The 7,518-nt window shown below is 39.8% G+C and overlaps 1 pseudogene; it reads left to right on the forward strand.

Moving 5' to 3' along the window:
- Window positions 1-205: 205 nt before the first annotated feature.
- LOC127227766 (olfactory receptor 5B2-like) lies at window positions 206-1,169 on the forward strand (annotated as a pseudogene).
- The last annotated feature ends 6,349 nt before the right edge of the window (window positions 1,170-7,518 follow it).

Raw genomic sequence — 7,518 nt, forward strand, 5'->3', positions numbered from 1 at the left:
GGGAACTACCAGATGCCATGCAGAAGTCTCTAGCAATTACTATAAGGAAATGGTAAAAATATGGCAGTCTCACGATTCTTGAGAATCCTGTATTAGTAGTGAGATTATGCCCATAATGCCATTTGAATGACAGGAGTTCTCTGTCATCATTTCCTATGCATCAACAGTATATTTACTTTCCTGTTCATTTGGACACAATTTCAAAATGTCATACTTGGAAAATAGCACTAAGGTGACTAAGTTTACACTTTTGGGATTAACTGACAACCTGGAGCTGGAAGTCCCCCTGTTCATAATATTTGCCCTTATCTATCTCATCACACTGATCAGGAACTTGGGCATGATTGTGTTGATCTGGCTGGACTCCCGTCTTCTACACTCCCATGTATCTTTTCCTCAGTAATCTCTCTCTGGCAGACCATGTTTACTCCTCAGCTGTGACTCCCAAGGTGATGTCTGGGTTCTCACAGTGGACAAATTATCTCCTATGGAGGATGTTTTGCTCAAATGTTCTTCTTTGAGTCTTTTGCCGATATGGACCATTTCCGACTTGCTGCCATAGCTTTTGGCAGGCATGCTGCAGTTTGCAAGCCCTTACATTATACCACTACCACGTCTGATAGTATGTGTGCTCACATGTTGATTAGCTGCTATGTCTGGGGCTTTTTTGAGTCTGCTATACATACTGGATGCACCTTCTCCTTCTCCTTCTGTCATTCTAACTTTTTCTGTGATATCCCTCCAATTCTGGCTCTTTCTTGCTCTGATATCTATGTGAATGAGATTGTGTTCTTTATCTTAGCCTCAATGTCTTTTTTGCTCTGATAGTTATCTTAACCTCCTATGCATTCATATTCATTGCTATCATGAGGATGCGTTCATCAGAAGGATGGAAGAAAGCCTTTTCTACTTGTGCATCCAACCTCACTGCTTTGGCCATATTCTATGGAACTATAATCTTTATGTATCTGCAGCCCAGTTCCAGTCATTCCATGGACAATGACCAAATGACATCTGTGTTCTATACCACACTAGTTCCCATGTTAAATCTAGTAGTTTATAGTTTAAGGAATAAAGAGGTTCATAAAGCCTTAAAGAAAGCCACTGAGAAGATGAAGTCTGTTCAACGCCTAGTTTTAATTAGAGATTTATACAATTGACACAATTAATCATTTATCAATTGTGTAGCAGGAAATTCCCACACTTACTGGCTCGAGGCAATGGTTCAATACATATGCTGTTGGGTTAGGGAAGCCCGTTTGTTTTGAGTCTGGGCTCACTCATGAGATTTTATACATTTTATAACTTCATCTGAATTGGGTGTTCCAAGATAATCTCATTTTATTTTATTGTTTATGATCATGGCAATTTTCTAGGCAATCTTGGCTTATCTGCACTGGATCTCTTATCATTTAGAGCATAATAGAGCTGGCTTACTTGGCATTTTCAAGCAGTATTCTCAGAGATTTTTATGTAAATCATAGAATTGTTTAAATCTTAAATAAAACATATTTGCATTTTCTCCAGGTGATGGCAGTTAAGCTTCACAAGGTTCAAATAAGAAGAAGGAGATACTAGATTTTGAAAAAGGGTGTGGGAAGAATTTGGCTTTGTGAGGATGCTAGAGCTTCAATAGTTCACAGCTATTATGGAACAACAATGTTAGTCTGCTAAAGAATACAAAATATGTGCAATGCGCAGAGAATAAGATGCTCTGGAGTTCTCAGTCTTAATTGGGATAAACATATCAGACTCCTTTTCCCAGGTCTCAAGGATCTTTGTGAAAGAGAGGGCTGGGAGATTGTAAGAGGCAGACAACATCAAGGGACCATGTTGCACACAGCATGGCAGATATACATACATACATACATACATACATACATACATACATACATACATATCTTAGTCTGTAGCTTAGATGTTGTAAATAGTGCAGCAATAACCTCTCTTGGCTGTAAGGACACATAGATATTCTTTTCTTTCTTTTTCTATTATATTCTTTTTTTAAATTTTTTTATAACCAAGTCCATTTAAATGAAAACAAACATTTATAGACAATATTTGGGAATTTGGGCGTTGTTCTTTCCAAACTACTTCCTCCTGGTAAGGGGCGCTGTCATGGGGGATTCGAAGAAGATGCAGAAATCCTGGCTGTAGCCTACAAGGCTGCTTTGTCCATCTGTTTTGAATGTAGGATCACCTGGTACTCTGTTTTAGGCAGTCTGGCTTGATCAAACCACAATAGTCTGGAAAGAATCCACATCTTTTCATTTTCTGTGGAAACAATAATAGAAATCCTTTTCCCCAGTAACTTGTCCTTGAACTTACGTTTTGGAGTCAAAGCATTTTTTTAATTTAATTTATTATTTTACATATCGATCCCAGTTCCCTCACCCTCCCTCCCTCCCTCCTTCCCTCCTTCCCTCCCTCCCTCCTTCCCTCCCTTTTACCCTCTCTGCCCTCTCACATGCACTCTAACCATCCTCCCCTCCCATCCCCCCACCCCAATTCCATATGTAGGGGAATGCCATCCAGTTGGGGTCACCTGGATCTGACAGATCATGTGAAGTAGGGACTAGGGCTTCTCTTCTGTCTCCAGGTTAAGGCAGTTATCCCTTCATGGGGGATGTGTTTGCAAAGTCCTTTTGTGCACCAGGGATACATCCTGGGTCTACTGTCTGAGGTCCCTTAGACTGCTCAGTCCTTCTGGCTGAGACCCACATTTAGGGGGGCCTGAGTCAGTCCCATGCTGGCTTCCCAGCTATCAGTCTGGTGGCCCGTTATCTCCTCCTTGTTCAGGTAAGCTGTCTCTATGTATTTCTGCAGCCTGGCCTTGTTCTCGTCATCTGCATCTGGGTTCTAGTTCGACTCAGTGTTTATGTATGGGTGTTTGCTCCTGTTTCCAACAGGTATTATATGAGGGCTCCATGGATAAGTTGGTTATTGATCTCACTATCCGGGAAGGGCATTTATGGTAGCCTTTCCACGGAAGGTCAAATTATTAGTTGGCAGCAGTCTTGTAGTTCTCTAGACCTTTCTTTATGTTCAGTTTTCTCTTCAAACCAATAATGGCTCCCTCTTTTATGTTATCTCTCTCTGTCTCTCCTGTCTTCTATCCCTAACCAGGCTCAATCTCCCTAGTTGCATGTGTTTTCCTTTCCTCCCCCTCATCTCCTATTCTCTCTCCATTCACTGCCCCCCACATCCCCTGTGCTCTCGGGGACTTGTCCCTTCCCAGTTCTGTGAGGGACTTTATATGAATCTGTTAGAATATACCTTGTATCCTAGTTCCTCTGGTGGTGTGAATTATAGGCTGGTGACCATTTGCTCTAGGTCTAAAATCTATATATGAGTGAGTACATACTATGTTTCTCTTTTTTGTGACTGGGTTACCTCATGCAGGATGGTTTCTTCAAGTGCCATCCACTTGCCTGCAAATTTAAAATTACCATTATTTTTTTCTGCAGAGTAATATTCCATTGTGTAGATGTGCCACATCTTCATTCACTATTCTTCAATTGAGGGGCATCTAGGTTGCTTCCAGTTACTTGCTATTACAAATAGTGCTGCTATGAACATAGTTGAACAGATGTCTTTGTTGCATGGATGTGAATCCTATGGGTATATGCCTAAGAGGGGGATTGCCGGGTAAACTAATTCCGATTTTCCCAAGGAACCGCCATACTGATCTCCAAAATGGCTGTATGAGTTTACACTCCCACCAGCAGGAGAGGAGTGCTCCCCTTTCTCTATATCCTCTCCAGCATGAGTCCTCATTGTTGTTTCTAATTTTAGCTATGCTGGCAGGAGTAAGATGGTATCTCAAAGTTGTTTTGATTTGCATTTCCCTGATAGCTAAGGATGTGGAGCATTTTCTTAAGGGTCTTTCAGCCTTTTTGATTTCCTCTATTGAGAATTCTTTCTTCAGTTCTGTACCCCATTTTTTAACAGGGTTATTTGGTGTTTTGTTGACTAGTTTCTTGAGTTCTTTGTATATTTTGGAGATCAGCCCTTTGTCAGATATAGGATTGGTGAAAATCTTTTCCCAGTCTGTTGGCTGCCATTTGGTATTGTCCACTGTATCCTTTGCCTTACAGAAGCTTCTAAGTTTGAAGAGGTCCCATTTATTAATTGTTTCTTTCAGTGTCTGTGCCCCTGGAATTATGTTCAAGAAGCAGTCTCCTATACCAATTTGTTCAAGGGTACCTCCTACTTTCTCTTCTAAGAGGTTCAATGTGGCTGGATTGATGTTGAGGTCTTTGATCCATTTGGACTTGAGTTTTGTGCTTGGCGACAGACATGCATCTATCTGCAGTCTTCTACACACCCTCATCCAATTGTGCCAGCACCATTTGTTGAAGATGCTGTCTTTGCCCATTGTATAATTTTAGCTGTTTTGCCGAAAATCAGGTGTTCATAAGTGTGTGGGTTAATATCAGGATTTTCAATTCAATTCCATTGGTCTACCTGTCTATTTTTGTGCCAATACCAGGCTGTTTTCAGAACTATAGCTCTGTAGTAGAGCTTAAAGTCAGGAATGATGATGCCTCCTGAAGTTCTTTTATTGTATAGGGTTGTTTTGGCTATCCTGGGTCTTTTGTTTTTCCATATAAAGTTGATTATTATCCTTTCAAGGTCGGTGAAGAATTGTGGTGGGATTTTAATGGGGATTGCATTGAATCTGTAGATTGCTTTTGGTAAGATTGCCATTTTTACTGTTTATCCACCTATCCAAGAGCATGCGAGATCTTTCCATTTTCTGGTATCTTCTTTAATTTCTTTCTTTAGAGCCACAAAGTTCTTATTATATAGGACTTTTACTTGTTTGGTAAGCATTACACCAAGATACTTTTTGTTGCTTGTCGCTATTGTAAAGCATGATGTTTCTCTGATTTCTTTCTCTGTCTCTTTGTCGTCTGAAAAAAGTAGGGCTACTGATTTTTTTCAGTTTATCTTGTATCCTGCTAGTTTGCTGAAGGTGTTTATCAGCTGTAGGAGTTCCCTGGTTGAGTTCATTGGGTTGCTTATTTAAATTATCATATCATCTGCAAATAGAGACAGTTTGACTTGTTCCTTTCCAATTTGGATCCCCTTGATCTCCTTTTGTTGTCTTATAGCATTAGCTAGAAATTCTAGTACAATACTGAAGATATATGGAGAGAGAGGACAGCCTTGTCTTGTTCCTGATTTTAGAGGATTTGGCTTATGTTTCTCTCCATTCAGTTTGATGTTGGCAGTTGGTTTGCTGTATATTGCTCTTATTACGTTTAGGTATGTTCCTGTTATCTGTGATCTCTCCAAGATCTTTATCATGAAAGGGTGTTGAATTTTGTCGAAGGCTTTTTCAGCATCTAGGTAGATAATCATATGGTTTTTCTTTTTCTGCCAACTAAAAATTTTAGCTTCTGTGGAAAGGCTACCATAAATGCCCTTCCCAGAGAGAGAGATCAACAACTAACTTATCCCTGGAGCCCTGAACTAATGCCTGTTGGAAACAGGAGCAAACACCCATACATAAACACTGAGTCAATGTAGAACTCAGATGCAGACGGAGAGGACAAGACCAGGCAGCAGAAACACATAGAGACAGCTTACTTGAACAAGGAGGAGCTAACAGGCCACCAGACTGATACCTGGGAAGCCAGCATGGGACTGACTCAGGCCCCCCTGAATATGGGTCTTAGCCAGAAGTACTGAGCAGTCTAAGAGACCTCAGATAGTGGAGCCAGGATGTATCCCTGGTGCACAAAAGGACTTTGTGAACACATCCCCCATGGAGGGATAACTGCCTTAATCTAGAGACAGGAGAGAAGCCCTAGTCCCTACTTCACATGACCTGTCAGTCCTACATGACCCCAACTGGATGCATTCCCCTACATATGGAATTGGGGTGGGGGGATGGGAGGGGAGGATGGTTAGAGTGCATGTGAGAGGGCAGAGAGGGTAAAAGGAAGGAAAAGAGGGAGGGAGGAAGTGAGGGAGGGAGGGTGAGGGAACTGGGATCGATATGTAAAATAATATATTAAATTAAAAAAAATGCTTTGACTCCAAAATTTAAGTTCTAGGACATGTTACTGGGGAAAAGGATTTCTATTTTTGTTTCCACAGAAAATGAAAAGATGTGGATTCCTTCCGGACTAATGTGGTTTGATCAATCCAGACCACCTGAAACAGAGTACCAGATGATCCTACATTCAAAACTGCTGGACAAAGCAGCCTTACAGACTACAGCCAGGATTTCTGAATCTTCTTTGAATCTCCCATGACAGTGCCCCTTACTAGCAGGAAGTAGTTTGGAAAGAACAACCCCAAATTCCCAAATATTGTCTATAAATGTTTGTTTTCATTTAAATGGACTTGGTTATATAAAATAAATAAATAAAAAAATTTAGAAAAAAAAAAGAAGAAAGTAGTTCTAAGAGGAAATTTCTTAGCCCTAAGTGCCCATATGAAAATAATGGAGAATAGTCACACTATAGAATTAACAGCAAAACTGAAAGCTCTAGAACAAAAAGAAGCAAACTCACCCAAAAGGAGTAGATTCCAGGAAATATTCAAATTGAGTGCTGAAATCAATAAGGTAGAAACTAGAAAAACAATACAAAGAATCAATGCAACAAATGGTTGTTTCTTCGAGAAAATCAACAAGCCACAGAAACCTTTATTCAAACTAACCAAAAGACAAAGAGAGAACACGCAAATTAATAAAATCAGCAATGAAAAGGGAGACATAAAAACAGACATAGAAGAAATGCATAGAATCTTCAGGTCATGCTTTGAAAACCTGTACTCCACTAAATTCAAAAATTTAATGGAAGAGGACAATTTTTAGATAGATATCTTACCAAAAGTAAGTCAAGAATAAATTTAAATACACTTATAACCCCCAGTGAAATTGAAACAGTCATCAAAAGTCTTCCAACCAAGAAAAGCCCAGGGCCAGATGATTTCAGTGTAGACTTCTACCAGAAATTCAAAGGACAGCTAATAGCAATGCTCCTCAAAGTGTTCCTTACATTAGAAGCGGAAGGGTCATTGCCAAACTCTTTTTATGAGGCTACAAGTACCCTGGTACACAAGCCACACAAAGACACAACTAAGAAAGAGACCTACTGACCAATATTCCTCATGACATGATACCAAAATACACAATAAAACACTGGCAAATAGAATCCCAGAATACATTAAAGAAATCATCCACCATGATCAAGTAGGCTTCATCCTGGTGATGCAGGGATGGTTCAACCTATGAAAATCTATCAATGTAATCCACCATATAAACAAACTGAAAAAGAAAAACATGATCATCTTCTCTATGATCATAGTTCTGAAAACAGCTTGGTCTTTGCACAAAAATATATAGGTAGAACAATGGAATCGAATTGAAAACCCTGATAGTAAACCACACATCTAGGAACACTGGATTTTTGACAAAGAAGCTAAATTTATACAATGGAAAAAAAGAACACATCTTCAACAAATGGGTGATGGTGTGTAGAAGACTTCAGATAGATCCAT

This window comes from Phodopus roborovskii, unplaced genomic scaffold (assembly GCF_943737965.1).
Source record: "Phodopus roborovskii unplaced genomic scaffold, PHOROB, whole genome shotgun sequence".
Taxonomy (NCBI): Eukaryota; Metazoa; Chordata; class Mammalia; order Rodentia; family Cricetidae; genus Phodopus; species Phodopus roborovskii.